The 17,896-nt window shown below is 38.8% G+C and overlaps 1 protein-coding gene across 1 annotated transcript in view; it reads left to right on the plus strand.

The window, feature by feature from the left end:
- Positions 1 to 17,896, plus strand: part of HHIP (hedgehog interacting protein) — a 150,233-nt gene that overhangs the window by 55,634 nt on the left and 76,703 nt on the right. The gene's annotated exons all lie outside the window — the stretch shown is intronic.

A 17,896-nucleotide genomic window follows, 5' to 3' on the forward strand; every position in this document is an offset into this window, starting at 1 on the left:
ACAATTTCAGAGTAATGTTCCTCAATGTAAAACTACAAAGACTTTAAATAGATTGTCATCTACAGTACATCATATCATCAAACGGTTTTGAGGATCTGGAGAAATCTCTGTGTGCAAGGGACAAGGACGAAACGCAATATTGGATGTTGGTGATCTTCAGGCCCTCAGTTGACACTGCATTAAAAACGGCATGATTCTGTGATTGACATTACTGCATGAACTCAGAAATACCTCCAAAAAGCACTGTCTGGGAACAGTTTGGCGTGGCATAAAAAAAATGCAAGTTAAAGCAGACCTTTACCCTAAAAAGGAAGTTCTGCTTTAGCACCTCCTCCCCCCTCCTGTCCCACTTTTGGAGGATTTTGTGATTAACTGGCCCGCCTGCAGTCCAGACCTTCAACCAATGGAACATATTTGGTGCATCTTTAAACCAAAAGAATGCAACAAAGAAGATCCAGGACTGTTGAGGAGGTAGAATTCTTTATCAGGCAAGAATGGGGCAATATTCCTCTCCCAAAACTCCAGCAACTGGTCTCATCAGTTCCCAGACATTTACAGAGTGTTGTAAAAAGAAGAGGGTATACTACACAGTGGTAAACATGGTCATATCCCAACTTTTTTTGAGACGTGTTGCTGCCATCAATTTCAAAATTACCTTATTTTTTTCTTAAAATAGAACATTTTAAACATTTGAGATATTCTCTATTTTGAATAAAATATTGGTTTGTGAGATTTGCAAATCATTGAATTCTATTTTTTATGTAGATTTTCCACAACTTCTAAACTTTTTTGGTATTGGGGTTGTATTACTGTAACAATCAAAATCTAGCCAGATACCTTATGCAAAGGGAGGGGTTATTACATAGGTATCAGTTTTAACAAATACGCTATTACTGAAAATAAAAAACACTGACAGTGTCTACATTCCCTGGTCCTATTTGAAGATTTATAGGTCTTCCCAAATGTACAGGTGTAAAAGGTTTTCTAGTTTTGTTTGTTTGTTGCCACATTAAATCAGATTCTGCCTGTTTATAATCATGGGTACACCAGGTGGGCATTATCACCCAAAAAATTCTGATAGCTATAAGACCTTAGAGGGTGGCTCAACCTACCAGTGCCACTAATAATGCGCATATCATGTAAGGTTCTTGAAGATCATCTCTAAATAAATACCTAAATAGGTCTTTATAATCACAACCAGACCAGACTTTAAAAAAACATATCTGCCTCAACCACCTGGTGGAAAGTTTTAAAGTAAGGAAACTTTATGCAACCCTTTTCTCAATACTAGTCAGAATATCTTATCACCAGTATTAATTTAACATGTACCTGTGCTTAGCAAATGCAAGACAAAAAAATTCATTTACATTAGTACCCAGCCTACCCTACCTCTTTGCAAGCTCACTTTCCCTCTGCTCACCAACTGCTCTATTTGGCTGCTTGAAATTAGTGGAACTACCATGTTCTTCCTGTATGGGGGAGCATGTGACTTGGGCTGGATGCTTGAGCAGCCAATTGCTAGGAATCAGAGCGGTCACCTGATGGTGGGGGGATTTGAAAGTCCTCAGCCCTGTGTAAGCACTGACCAGGGTGAATTAAGTCCGGTATACATGATGAGATTATCGGACGAAGGATAGTCCATTTTTTTTTTTTGCATGCTAATCTCAGATCAAATCTGAAGAGTTTACTATAGTCACAAACATTCTTGTAGGACAGGATAAAAATTTGCAAGTGATGTCATGTGTTGTAATGCATTTGTATTACATTTTCGAACAACAGCTGTACTGATTAAACGAAAATAGTACGATCTAGCATCGTACGAAAAAACATTTGTGCATGTCCGATCAAATATTATCAGATGAACTGTCCTGATCGGCTCTCGAAAGCTCTATACTAATGATCTGATTATCGTACGATAGCTTCAAAAGCTGTATTTTTCATGTGATTTTCTGATCGTGTGTAATGGGCATTAGAACATACACAAGGCTTCTTCTTTTTGCTCCTTTGGATTTTCATAGGGACAAGTAAATGAATGAAATGTGAATACAAGCAACATGGTGCTCAGGCACCTTAATCACGTGTCATTTTTTCTGAATGGGCAAATTCCAGGTTTACTTTAAGAAAGCCAAAGCGATTAAAAATTAAATTATTGCCCATAGCAGCAGTTTGGATTCCATGTTTAATTTCACTTCTGTAGGTTAAAAAAATGAACTTTAAAATGTAATTGCTGCAAATGTTCATACCAACTTAAGAACAAGGAAGCATGATATAGGTGAGGACTATGAAATTAGACATAATGCTGTTATTTCAATTATTTCAAAAGGTTAAACTCACTTGCATCCTTGTGGGAGAATCTGGTTACCCTGGAACTCAATGAGTTGGTATTAGCTTTCTCACAGCTATTTACTTTAATGTCTGCCAAAATATTTCCACTATCTTGTTCAAGTCACTCTATCTCAATGTGTGTTCATGGATATGATTATTTCACATAGCTTAGTGCTGTGTGGCATGTCTTTCCACCAAACAGATTGAGTGCATGTGTTTTTCATTATGTGGTTTCAAGACTACAAGTGGAATAATTATTTTCTTGCAGCAAGGTGCTGCTTAGCAAGTGTGTAAAGATGCTGAAACAATAACAAGACGTTTTTTTACTACAGCTTTCAAACCTTATGTAATTTTATTGACATTACTATTTAAAATGAGTAAATTTCCTAACGAATATATCTTTTTTTTTATGGGATGATTCCCTGTTTAGTTATTCAGGGCTGTTTTGAGCTCCAGCAGTGGTGATATTGTACAACAGGATAGCTGCAAAAGTATACTTAATGTGTATGTCAAAGCACAATGGAAACAAAAAAACATATGCAGCATATATCAGCAATATATAAACATTTCCCTAAGTTTTTTTTTCCGTCAACCACTTCAGCCCCAGAAAAATTTACCCCCTTCCTGACCAGAACACTTTTTGCTATTCGACACAGCGTTGTTTTAACTGATAATTGCGCAGTCGTGCGACGTTGCACCCAAATAAAATGAACGTCATTTTTTTCCCCATAAATAGAGCTTTCTTTTGGTGGCATTTGATCGCCTCTGCGGTTTTTATTTTTTGTGCTATTAACAAAAAAAGAGCGACAGTTTTGAAAAAAAACCACAATATTTTGTACTTTTTGCTATAATAAATATCCCCGTTTAAAAAAAAAAAAAGAAAACACATTTTTTCTCAGTTTAGGCCAATATGTATTCTTCTATATATTTTTGGTAAAAAAAACCGCAATAAGCGTATATTGATTGGTTTGCGCAAAAGTTATAGCATCTACAAAATAGGGGATAGATTTATAGCATTTTTTTTTACTAGTAATGGCGGCAATCTGCGATTTTTATCGTGACTGCGACTTGGTGGACACATCGGACAATTTTGACACATTTTTGGGACCATTGGCATTAATACAGCGATCAATTCTATAAAAATGCATTGATTTCTGTAAAAATGTCAAGGGGTTAACACTAGGGGGCAATCTAGCTTCCTGACGACGCTCAAATGCGAAACGCGTAGGAGTTGTGGGAGACATACAGTCTTTGAATACAAGCCAGGAACAGGTCGGTCCAGTGGAGGGAGATTAACACCACCTGCGGAACATCAGTGGCTTGCCCGATTTTAGAGCGGTTTTCTCATTGCTGGAAAGGTTTGGTGTCGGCCAATAGACACATTGAAATGTGAGTGCAATACATTTTTTATTGATTTTCCCATTAAAGTTAAAACGATTTTACACTATATTGATTCCATTTAATTTTGTATGAATATATGGACGTTGAGGAATTGCTAACGGGAGGAATGTGGATTGGTTATCCGTTGAATGAACCGAAGGCTTACTGATTGGGGACATCTGGTGAGTGGCCATTTTGCTTGGTGACGATGGCACAGTTTTGGTTATTTTAGTTGACACAAGTGGACTTTTGATTAGAAGATGATCGGTGATTAAGACGGCACAATTGGAGCAATCGAATTAAAATATCGCACAATAAGGACGCTATATTTTTTACAATTATATATTTTGGATAATATGGGGGCACAATGATTATTTAGTGAATATAAGTATTATTAAGCATGTTCTATTGAGAAGGGGGTAGTATAAATAGTGAGTGGGAGGCGCAATCCCCTAAAGATATACATATACATCATCCACTTACCCTGGTTTTTCTGGGGGGGGGCTAAGACTGGGATTGCAGCGGACCCTCAAGCACAGCAAGGGGGAGGTTGAGCGCCGGTACAACTTGTTATTTTTGGCAATCTAGGGGTTAACTGTGTTCCCTGGGAGGTGATTCTAACTGAAGGGGGAGGGAACTGACTAGAGGAAGTGACAGATCATGGTTCCTAGCTAATACACACGATCTGTCACTCCTGTCCAAACAGAACAGGGAAGTGTGTGTGTTCATTGCGACCATCGGCCACGAGCATTGCACTCCTTCTGTGCAATGGGCGCGTGTGTGCGCCTGCCATCCCGACCCCACAAGCCAACATATAGCTATGACGGCTCGTGCAGGGCAAATAGAAATTAATATTTGAAAAACATTTTTACAAAGATATTTGAGGGAATGTTAAAGGACCAACAGACATTGTTATACAAATCTACTTTTTTATGAGGAAGTAAGAAATTTAGACAGAGGAACAAATATGGATGTAAAATGAAAAAAATTAATAAAAATGAGTCAATTTAAAGGAGAAGTATAGGTATGGAAACATAGGTAGTACATGTTACCCTCATACCTGCATTGCATTTCTTTCTTTCCCCAACCCTTTAGTTTTTGCAGAATAGTTTTTTCCCAGAATCAGCCTCTAACGGTTCTTTCTCAGTTCAAAAGTTTCCGGGGGGTGGATACAGCTCCACAATCCGGCCCCTCCTTCACTCCCTCCCTCTGGAGGACATGTTGTTGTTTTTGGTGAAGAGGTGCATATCCAGGCTGCTATCTAGAACGAGCAAGTTCTTCACATGCCTCTATTTTCATGATAGCATGTCCCCAGCTAAAACCCAGAAGCAGAGACAGTGTGATACAGTGACTTCTCACTTTTCCCTGGCTGTTATCTGCAAGCTCTCCTCTCCCCTGGGCATTGATGTTCCTGTGTCCTCCAAATTACCCCCCACCCCCCGTCTCCCTTCACTCATTCAAAGTCTGTATCAGTGTCTCCTACAGCCAATGGGGGGAGGGGGGAGAGTCACTTCTCATGTCCAGAAATGAACACAGGTAATCTCTCTACACATAGCACTGTGTTATATCATAAGGAAAGACATGGTGAGGAGCATAGTGACCTGTGCCCTGTGTCTGTTCTCTGAAATGTACACAATGCTATGTGTAGAGAGCCTACCTGTGTACAGTACATAGGAGAGGGAGAATGACAACTCCACTACATCTAAAGTGATCCCCGATATGTCCCCAGAGTCTCCTTTTTTGTACATACAAATCATCCCTCTGTCACTGTACTCCCATACAGTCCCATCATCCCCATCCCCGTACGGCATGTAACGGCACTGCACGGCATGTGATGGCACTGTACAACATGTAATGACACTGTACATCACGTGATGACTCTGTATGGCATGTGATGGCACTGTACGGCATGTGATGGCACTGTACAACATGTAATGACTCTGTATGGCATGTGATGGCACTGTACAACATGTAATGACTCTGTACGGCATGTGATGGCACTGTACAACATGTAATGACTCTGTACGGTATGTGATGGTACTGTACAACATTTAATGACTCTGTATGGCATGTGATGACTCTGTACGCCATGTGATGGCACTGTACAACATGTAATGACACTGTACAGCATGTGATGGCACTGTACAACATGTAATGACTCTGTACGGCATGTGATGACTCTGTACGGCATGTAAATGGCTCTGTACGCCATGTGATGGCACTGTACAACATGTAATGCTGGCATGTGATGGCACTGTATGGCATGTGATGGCACTGTACGGCATGTGATGACAAATGTGATAAAACTGTACGGCATGTAATCCTGTAATACTCTATTTACAATGAAGGAAACATTATTACTATAGGGGTACTAGGTAATATACCAATTATGAGGGAGCAAAGCTCTGTTCATGTCTGAGGAACTCTGGGCTTCAGTATGAAAATGCAATTAGATGTGAAGGGGAGGTTTCATTGTCTCATATAAAAATCCAGATAGTCAATAAAAGGATTCATTCACAATGTTAGCTCTGATTTTATTTCATTTTACTATACCAGTAATGCATGGAATGCCTGTGTGCTGTCACATCCATATATGTATTCTGCTTTACAAATAATTGTTTTTATTCTGGTAAATAGTAATATGTAGAGGACATTTACATACACAGCACTATCGGTGACTTCTCCTACCTTAGTCACTGACTGAAATGCTCTTATCTTTGCCGACTCTTACCTTTGAAACATGCTGCGGGGGAGAGGGGAGGGGGAGGGAGGAAAGAGAGAGAAGGGAGGAGAGAGAGAAGGGAGGGAGGAGCAGCTACACTCTTGTAGTCTTGGGAACAAGCAGAGAGAGGACATCAATCAAGCAAAATGACAGGAAAGTGGGTGGATCCAGACTCCAGAGCCAGACCATTGTCGGTATTACACTGTATAAAAGTCTGTAGACCCTCCCACAGGTATTTAGCTTCATTTTAACAGAATGGGGGCACTTCTGAGAGGGCTGGAAAGATTTTAGATATCAGCAGCTCACATAGAATAGATGTAAGCAAAAAAAAAGGAAACCCATCTACCAATTTTTTAAAGATAACATAAAAACCAGCTGTTGCAATATACTCTGATAATTCAGATATTCCCCCTGTTTTTCCTTCTGCCATTAGATATCCTTGCTCTGAACGCCAGCATCATTCAACTTACTTGCTGTGAGCCCAAGTCATTATGGATCCTCCCCAGTGACTGAACACTGAAAGGAGAAGTAGAACAAAGCTTATGATTAATTCGGGAAGGGTTAGAACCTCTGTCAGGTTTTATTTCTTTATTCCTATGCAGTCACTAGTACAGGAAGTAATGGGTAGTCTCCAAAGTGGAAAGGCAGGAATTTAACCTGTAAAAAAAAAAATGTACCTTGTCTATAAATTATTTAGTGCTTTGGATTCAAATTAATATTTTTGTGTTTTCAAATGACACAAGGCTTTGTAGTGTAATTTAATCCATAGAAAATGCATCCGATTTGCAAGCTGACATAGACACACTTGTCAATTTGGAAACTGCATGGCTAATAAGATTCAGTGTGGATAAATACAGGGACTTTAAATATCCAAAAATAGCCAGACAAGGAAAATCATATTGTCCAGTAAAAGCCTAGGGGTTCTTCTGGATTACAGACCTTATAAAACAGAACAATATCAGTCTACAGTGACAGTCTAACAAGATTTTTACAACTATTACACTCGCAATAGACACGATTTGCCCCAATAAAAAGAAAGTAATGCTTTACCATGGATATGCAATTTGATTTTGGAAACCAACTGTTTGAAAGTTAGCACAGTACATCCTAGTTAAAACGAGAATAAAGGGCATTGGCTGCAAAGAAAAACAAATGTAATTTAATTACGGGAGATAATTGGGGGGTGTGATCATCAAATGAAAAAATATAAAAATGTTCTTGTCACAGAACACTATAAAAGTAGGGATCAAACCCATTTTGAATCACCACAAAAGACCTCTTGCACGTGAAAAGAAAGAGGTTGAAGCTATAGGTTTGAAAATGTTTTGCAAAAACTGTCCTACATGTTCCCTGAAATGCACTTCAAGGGCCCTTTTAGCTGCAGGCACTGTGGAGCAATTTATCCTCAAAATTTACAGTAGAATCACTGCAGTCATTAAGTTCATTCCTTCAACAGTTTAGCTCACCCTGCTGCCCCTTTTCTAGAGCACTTTCTTCATGTTCACTGCTAGATGGTTCTCAGAGAATGCTTTGAAGAACTTAAGTGCTTCTACTGTAAACATTGAGAATAATTTACACCACACTACATGCATGTTCAGAAGTCAGTGAGGGCTTGATTCAAAGCTCATTTTCTGCTGCTAGGAATATGTAGATACTTGAATATGCATAACCTTCTCATAGGTTCATTTTAAGCTGCACATAGGTTTGAGCATGTGGGAATGCTGAAGATATGTCGGAACTATTTTGTTAACATGCGTATGCATGCATTTATTCATAGGACCAGATATACATATATAAGCCTATAGAGGAGATGGGGATGGGCATAAAGAGATCCCTGATGTCATTATGTCTTGGGGGAAAGCAATAATAATCTGCTGGCTAGTATTTGTCTTCTTTGAAAAAGTCAGGCAGTAGATTTCTGGAAAAGTCAGAGAGTGCCTTTAGACATAAAATTTTTCACATTCTCGTGCCAGCCAGATTGGGTAAAAAATAATATTATGCTTCTCAATTTTCAGATAAATACTTCTTTGGTAGTAGCATAAGAAGCTTAACCCAGGTCCACTAAAAGGTGACACTTCTTTCCAAGACCCTTGGTTTCTGTGGTGGAACATGGCGAGTTAGCTAAAAAAAATGTATGCAGAACACATTTAAGCCTAGTACACACGGGTCGAATGTCGGACAGCATCTGCTGGTTTAATAGGAACCGTCCAACATTTGTCCGTTTGGCTAGCTTCTGTGAAAAGAAAAAGGTCTGCTGACTGGCTCCCAATCAGCCCTCTCAGCCAATGGCCAGAGTGTTCTGGCGGGGGAGCCGCCTCCCTGTTAGAACACAATAGAACAGCAGGGGATGTTGTTGTACTAACATCAAGTTGTTAGTACAGTGGCTCCGACCTGAGCTGTCAGTTTTTAAAAAACTAGTAGTGTGTACAAGGCTTAACGTCCTAAGTTAATATAGTATATAATCGTGGAAACCTTGGTTTAAAGGAAAACATAGTAACCTACTAGGAAATTAAAACTTAGGTGGAGCCGATGGGGGGAGGAGGGGGATTTAAGGAATAAGCTAGGAGCACCAATCCATAAATGTAGATAAAAGGAGGGTGGGGGGGAGGGTCATCACCCCTGTGTCCCTCCTGGTGCGTTATACTGTTGGATGGGCTTCTTTCTCTTGGATTGACTGTCTTTGATTACAATATTGGTGCAACCGCCGAAAGATGCTCTCTCTTTGTTTTTAACATATGCTGGGTTTCTGGGATTAAACAAACGTGTGTTTTGTAATAGATATGATATTTATAAAGGTAATATGCTGTTGTTATAGTCTAATAAGGGGGATGATTTGTATGGAGGGGAAAAAAAGAAGGAACAAATTTAATAAAGATTAATTAAAAAATATATATATATATCGTTTATAATCATTAGCCCCAACAAAGAGTTGAATATTAGCTTGTTGTTTATACCCAAATTTGCATGGATTGTCCCAAGTTCCCACACTCAAATGGGCTGGCTTGACAAAATTGGACAATGCCTTGTTTGGAATGATTTTTCTTTAATAGAATGTGAGAAGTTAATGAAGTGTCTTGATTTCTGAAGTTTGGAACTTTGATGGCCTTTTGTATAAGTGCTTACAGGTCCTATTATTGATAATTAGTTGTTCAAGACACTACAGCATTCTATATCTAAAATATAATTATTTTTATTTCAATACCCTCTTTCACACACATACCTGTTCCCCACAATTCCAACCTTATGTTCTACAAATGTAGAATATAACTTTTAGATTTGGCAGTAATTACTGTGGTGGCTGCTTCTTCATAGTCATAACTATAACTAACATAATCATAAAGGTACAATAAATAGTGAGACAGAATGTTTTCTAATTTATCAATCACAAACAAAATACATTTTTGGATAATAAGGACATCCAAAAAAAGGAATAAAGAAAGAAGTGATCTGGTTGCAGTGCTTGCCAAAAATGTTCCCCTGCGCAATAAGCAGATCTTTAAATAAAGACTTGTGACTTGAGTATCTTCCCATAAAACAATTACGTATTACATATTTTAGCTGATTGAAATTAGCAGCATGGATAAAGACCACAAATATGGAGCACAGTTAGGCTTAATATGTGCCTTAACATTTGAGTGGCAGCATAAGTTGCCTTTTCTTGAAAGTATGCATGGTCAAAGTATTAAATCTGTCAGCAGACATTCATATCTATGAAACTTGGTAGCCTTGTTTATGATGTATTGCCAGGGCATTTTATGTGACGCCAGCTGCAATTACCTCATTCCTCATGGGCATCTTTGAACAATTAGGTTAACTCCCTTTTTTATTGTTATGGAATTTGCATGGTCAGAGGTAGTCCACAAAAACTCAGAAGTAGACTGTATTACTATCGAATTTAAAATGTTACTCTATTCATTTAAATAAGTCTAATTTCTGGCACCATTAAAAAAGCATGAACACACAAACTTATATTTTGGTATTTATTGGACAAATCTAGATATTTTTACTTTCTCCAGAACTCTTAGCCCTTGTACACACGGTTGGAGATTCCGACGGAATGTGTCCTATCGGACCATTTTGTCGGATATTCTGACTGTGTGTGGTCTCCATCAGACTGTTTCCGTCAGAATATCCGACGGACCAACTTTTCCAACTTGCCGGTAAAATTTTCCGACAAAATGCTCCGATCGGACATACTCCGATCATGTGTAGCCTACTCTGACGGACAAAGTGCCACACATGTTCAGATCAAATTCCTAGACCAAAGCTATTGGCTAGTAGCCTGAACATAGTCCCGTCGTAACGAAATAACGTCATCACGTTATGTACAATTTTTTTTTTCCGACAACTTTGTCCAACTGTGTGTATGCAACAGTTTCGGACAAAATCAGTCAGACAAAATCCAATGGATTTAGTTGTCAGAATGTCCGACCGTGTGTACAAGGGCTAAGGATTTCTCTACTCTGTCCTTATCAGAACCACTGTTGCCATAGCGTTGCATTGTCATTTTGTTAAACTTTGTGCATTGGTCATAGACACAATTCAGCAATGCACAGAAGAATGTGACAAACTCCACCCATCCAAAGGAGTACATTTTGCTTGTACACCTGTGCCATCTATGTACAGGCTAGAGCCTAACTATAGAATAAGGGGCATACATCGCTGTAGATTACCTGGCCAAAGATATGACCTTAATAGCTGTAAGGTAAACTATGGTAAACTGTAAGGTAAACTATGAAGGCCTTCTTCTAATCAACTCCTTCAGAATTATTCTCAAAAAACAGTGAACATAAATTGTGCAGCACTGTTCTGCAGTACAGCTCCAGGATCAAATTTTGTGAAGGCTCAGCTACAGCTTGAACATTTTGAATCTTGAATTGGATTATGTATCATCTATAACATCTAGAAGTATCAGAATAATAGTATTATTGGGTAGAGAATAATAGAATTCCAGCAATTCTGATTATGAATCAAGTTCAAGTTGATTTTTTTTTTATGCATAAATAATGTTTTTTTTTTTTGTTTTTTTGATTTTTCAAATCAGATATGTCTGCATTTTAACATTATTCTTTCTTTTTTGTTGCAAAGTCCACATAACTACATAATTCTATTTAGTTTTTCTAATTGTTACCCTATTTCATTCATAGTGCAGCAATTTACATTGGTCACTAAATATATTTATTGTTTTTAAACACATAGTGGACAATTCTGTGTTTACTCAGTGTGGTTATGTTAGTGTTCTTTTATGCTGTCACTTATTTAAAAGCTTTATTGTCTTAATGATTTACCCCAAAATACACAACTCCTGTTTCAACTCTTGATGCACATTTTGTATTAAGTCTCAATATCAGTGGTGATTTTGACACCTTTCACTGTTCATATTTTAGAAGTAAATAGTAGTGTTTTCATTATTCAATATATCCTAGAACCGTTTCTTCAGTTTTTGCCTTTTCTTGTTTTCTTTATTTTTGTGTAGCCCTGATAACGGGGGATTTGTTGACCCCTGAAAATTTTTGGCTGCCCATTGCTTTTCTGTGCAAATTAAAATAAAAAAAACTCTTCTAATCTCTCTTAAGAATCTAAAGATTTTGTTTTGGGGCCCTTTTTGTCTCTAGTACAGTGTAGAACAAAGTATGTCTAGTGTGTCTAGTGTTTTGTCCTCTGCCTGCCTTATTTGATCACAGCTTCCAGAGTTGCATTTCTTTGATTTGTAGTTACCAGTCATACATATCATACCGTATTTGTCATATTTGTTATACACCTTTAATTGTCTTTAAGTCTTAAAATGATTGTAAAGTCTCATTTTTTTTCTATAAAAATAACAAACATGTTATAATTACCTGCTCTGTAATATGTTTTTTCACAGAACAACCCAGATCCTCCTCTTAGGTCCCCTGTCGGGCTTCTGGCCCCTCCCTCCTGTTGAGTGCCCCCACAGCAAGCAACTACCTGTGGGGGCATCCAAGCCGAGCTGCAGCTCTGTGTCTTCATTCAGACACAGAGCCACGGCCTGGCCCCATCCCCTTTGACTCCTCGGTTCACTGACTTTGATTGACAGCAGCAGGAGCCAGTGGCACTGCTGCTATGTCTCATCCAATCAGGAGGGGAAGTCCCGCTGAGGCACTCTTGGACATCACTGAATAGAGATGGGCTCAGGTAAGTATTGGGGGGGGGGGGCTGAGGGGGGCTGCTGAACACAGAAAAATGCATTAAGACAAAAAAAACCTTTTGCCTTTACAACCACTTTAGGCACCAAGTATATTCTGGTGAAATCTAGGTTTTAGAAGGATGGGATCTCCTCATCTAGCTTGAGGATAGCTTTAGCTGGTTGGGCCAGGCAAATTTTGATAGGTGTTTAGGCCACCCCTGCTCAACAGAAGTTGATTACTTGATCAACTTCTGTCGAAGGGAAATACTGAAAATTTTTGTCAAGCAGCAACTGCAGCCACTGATCGGTGTATTTTGACAGTGGCTGGTCCTGCTGTCAGAATACAATGCCTTGTTGGGGGATATTTTCTCCATCTACCTCACATGCGGATAGAGGAATTTGTTCATTTTTTTTATCCGCTTTAGAGAGGAAATCCTCCTTTATTTGTGAACCCCCTTTATTCTTATTATAAAAACTATTGTTTTTTTTACTTTTGAGAATGAAGGGTAAAAGCTAACAAATTTTGAGAATTTAGAGTGTATAGCATCAAAATGTAAGCGTTTATTCCTGAGCTGAGCTGAGATTTTTGAAAACAGAATTTAATAATTAAATTCTTTGGTTGCCAATTGTTTCAAGGTTCATTCCCTTGGGCTGTATTGGCTCTATCCAGATGTTTCAAAGGAGCACCAGTGGTTATTGCTGCAAAGGAATTTTGTGGGTAAGCTTGAGTATCCTATTCATCTGGTAATTTAATCCTGCTAGAACTGCAGTTATAGTGTTGATGGTATTTGTGAAATATTTGGTGTGGATATACCAAACATGTTTCTGATACTGTCACATATACGTATGCTTCCATAGTCAGGCCCAATTGCAGACTGTGCAGAGAAGATACTTATTCAATTAGCTGTAATCTGTGTTCCTATACATATGCGCCACAAAGTGCCCTATTTGCTCTATCTGATATGCATTTCCATAGTGCTAGTTTGCAAATTAGTATAATGCCGTTGTAAGCAAATTAATGCATAGTCTCCCTCTATGATAAAGGTAACTTCAGCCTTTTCTTTATATTTTCTGGATAGAATTAACCACTTCAATACATGGCACTTTCACCCCCTTCCTGCCCAGACAATTTTCAGCTTTCAGCTTTCAGCGCTGTTGCACTTTGAGTGACAATTCCACTGTCATGTAACACTATACCCATATGAAATTTTTATAGTTTTGTTCACACAAATAGAGCTTTCTTTTGGTGGTAGTTAATCACCACTGGATTTTTTATTTTTTGCTAAAGAAACTAAAAAATAAAACAAATTAAATAAGGTGTTTTCTTCTGTTATAAAATTTTCCCCAAGAAACATTTTATTCAAAACAAACTGTATTCTGTTATATTTCTTTGGTAAAAAATAACCCAAATCAGTGTATATTATTTAGTCTGCAGGAAAGTTATAGAGTCCACAACCTATGGTGTGTATATATACACTATATTGCCAAAAGTATTGGGACACCTGCCTTTACACACACATGATGGCATCCCAGTCTTAGTCCATAGGGTTCAATATTGAGTTGGCCCACTCTTTGCAGCTATAACAGCTTCAACTCTTCTGGGAAGACTGTCCACAAGGTTTACTAGTGTGTCTATGGAAAGGTTTGACCATTCTTCCAGAAGCGCATTTGTGAGTTCAAGCACTGTTGTTGGACAAGAAGGCCTGGCTCGCAGTCTCCATGCTAATTCATCCCAAAGGTATTCTACAGGGTTTGAAGTCAGCAATCTGTGCAAACGAGTCAAGTTCCTCCACCCCAAACTTGCTCATCCATAACTTTATGGACATTGTTTGTGCACTGGTCCAAATCATTTGGTGGAGGGGGGATTATGGTGTGGGGTTGTTTTTCATGAGGTGGGCTTGGTCCCTTAGTTCCAGTAAAGGAAACTCTTAAGGCGTCAGCATATCAAAATATTTTGGACAATTTCCTGCTCCCAACTTTGTGGGAACAGTTTGGGGATGGCCCCTTCCTGTTCCAACATGACTGCGCACCAGTGCATAAAGGAAAGGAGGTTCATAAAGACATGGATGAGTGAGTTTGGGGTGGAGGAACTTGACTGGTCTGCACAGAGTCCGGACCTCAACCCGATAGAACACCTTTGGGGTAAATTAGAGCAGAGACCGTAAGCCAGGCCTTCTTGTCCACATCAGTGCCTGACCTCACAAATGCGCTTCTGGAAGAATGGTCAAATACTCCTAAACCTCGTGGACAGCCTTAGAAGAGTTGAAGCTGCTAGAGCTGCAAAAGGTGGGCCCACTCAATAGTGAACCCTACAGACGAAGACTGGGGTGCCATTTAAGTTCATGTGTATGTAAAGGCAGTAAAGGCCTAATTCTTTTGGCAATATAGTGTATCTGAAAATTGATTAATTCTGATGTACTGATGACATCTCAATACTTAAGGCTGCTTGTTTGACATGTTAAATGTTACACCCGAAATATGGGTGTAATATTGATTATGTTGCTAAAGGTGAACTTAACCTTTAATTGATAACAAATAACTGACATTGGATCTGATGCCAGTGATCTCTATAAAAAAAAGTATGAGATATATGAAATTAGGGATTACAGGTTAGGGAATCACAGACTGAATGAGGACAACCTAAAGGTCTGCACCTGTTGTTGTCAAAAAAATGAAAGTATAATCTTCCTCTCTGGGAGCATTTTCATAGAACTGCCATAAAACAAGGTTTTGATACCTCTTTGTGTTCTAAAACTGTCTTTCTGGTCATCCTACTGTGTGGCAACATTAAAAGGTCTAGTGTTTTTTTTTCCCATACGATGTCAGCATGCACAGTAGACTGGACTTCCACTTGCCATGAACAGGCAAAATAGGCTGCAAGTTTGTCATTACTGACTGTGTGTGCCCTGATCTGCAAAGGTTTTCCATCTACCAGAATGATCAGATTGCATACAGTATATGCATGTTGGGTACCCATTATATGAAGCATATTGTGGGGAAAAAAAACCTTTGTACAAAAACTGCATAAACACACCACATTCATCAAATTTGTTACAGCCTATTGCTAGTTACCAGCATAGTGGATCTAAAGTGTCACTAGAGAAGTATGGGGGCTGCCATTGTAGGCTTCCTTCTGAGAATACTAGATGCCTGGCTGTGTCTGAGATAAGTATGTTTCACTCCCGATCCTGAGATAAGCATGCTCCAAATGAGTGTTGAAAACCACTTACCGTATCTAAATACTTGTCAAGGATTCCAATTTATCATTGAAGTCAAAGCATCAGAATAATGGGAACAAGCAATCTCACAGGAGAGTAAAGTAATGACATCCTCCATTGATCTGTCATGATAGTGTCTCTTCAAGAGAGCTTCTTTAGCCATTAATGTACAGACACCTTGCAAGTGGGTTAAGCTGGTCATAAATAGATGAAAATGTGACTGGTCCAGCTGCTTTTTGATCCATCTACAGTGGAACATTGGTTTACGAGTAACCCGGGTTAACAAGTGTTTTGAAAGACAAGCAACTTTTTTGAAAAAAATTCTGACTTTGTTTGCGAATGTTGTCTTGCAAAACGAGCAGGATTCAAGCCAATGGGGCGTGCAGTACCGCATTTGGCCAGAGGACACTGGGAATGGTTAAGAGCCATTTGTATATACTCGGAATCACTTGGAAATACTCTGAAACACTCGCAAATACTCGGTTCCCCAAGTGTTTCCAAGCCTTTCTAAGGGTTCCCGAGTTCAGCCGAGCTGTCCCCGAGTATTTCCGAGGCTCTCCGGCACCCCCCACCTCTGACAATCGAAATTTCCTATCGGAATTTTTTCCAACCGAAAAATAGAGAACCTGCTCTCAATCTTTTGCTGCCTGGAATCGATGGAGCATACACATGGTCATATCTCACATCTGACTTTTGCTGGCAGAATTTCTGATCGTGTGTACAGGGCTTGAGTGTACTATTTTCTGTGTAAATGCCTATTTGAACAGCATTCTGATTTGTCTGTATGAAACAGTGTTTTCTGGAAGGTGCAATAAACCTAGCACTGTACAGCTGATGGATTGCTTTGTCAGTACTATAAGGAGTTGTTCACACTTCATGCATGAGTTCATCTTGTAATTGGATATCCCTCTCAAGTGTTATTTGTGGAAGTCCTAATGAGTATGACAAGAGTAGAGGCACGACAAGCCTGAAAGGCCAACATTTTTGTGGGGGAGCACCTTTCACCTACCCCACGGGCCAAGAATGCTGTTCATGAAGACTCAGGAAATTCTCTCTTTCTTAGTTTTGTTCCTATTATCTTGCATTGCTGAATCTAGCAAAGCAGATAATACTTCATTGGTTTACATACACATGTGTACATTTCAATGTTCTCTGTTTCCTTGAGAGGAATCCCAAGGAGCCAATTAACCTAACGTGTTCCCAAACAATTCTCTGTTTGGAAAGAATAATTTTCAGTGTGGGTGTTCCTTGAAATTGTATGCCTCATACCCTGTTATTACTGAAATGTGTGCGCTGCTCTGCTGAGTGCCAGCTCCGTTCTCATGCACTGTATAGACTATTGCAGTATCCCACACACAGTGCAAGATAATCCCTGTTTTGATTTTGTTAGGCATACAAATCCTTTTTGAACGTTTAGTCATTTAAAAAATGTAGAAATCCCATCTGTATCTAGAACAACGATGTGTAAACAGAAATTGCCTAATTTAAATGTTTTAATTAGTGATTTATTTGGTTAAAACAGTAGTGTGACATGTTTTAAGATTTCTTTCTTTTCTTACATAAAGAAATCAATGCTGTTTTTATTTTTTTTATTTTTTTTTTGTGTGTAATGCCGTACAGAAAATGTTTTTTTTTTAGTGCAGGGCTGGCCCATTTAAATGCTATAAATTCAGGACTGGATAATTGCTTTTATAGAAACATTGGGGCATTATTGTGATGATTTGCTTTTCTTGGCATTTGCTGCACCTTAAGAGTCTGCAAAGTTTGATGACTGTAACAGTGTGTAACTTACATGCTGGTGTTAATGACTGCAAAACATCACTTTTCTGTTTCTACTCATTGTAAGAGACAAATTCTGATTTTATAAAAGCTGTGAATAATGTGGGATATATCTTATAGAGTAAATAGCAATCTGCAGAGTGCAGTAGCCAGTAGCAACCAACCAGCCATCAGATTGTTCTGAACGCTTTAAACTAATTTAAGGAAAAAGGTGATTGGTTACTCTGAGTAACTACACTTTATACAGGCATATCCCACTTTTAAGTACCCAATGGGGTTTATTTACTAAAGCTGGAAAGTGCAAAATCAGGCTCACTTCTGTAT

Source organism: Lithobates pipiens, unplaced genomic scaffold, assembly GCF_037356315.1.
Source record: "Lithobates pipiens isolate NorthernLeopardFrog02 unplaced genomic scaffold, aLitPip1_a1.2 Scaffold_13, whole genome shotgun sequence".
Taxonomy (NCBI): domain Eukaryota; kingdom Metazoa; phylum Chordata; class Amphibia; order Anura; family Ranidae; genus Lithobates; species Lithobates pipiens.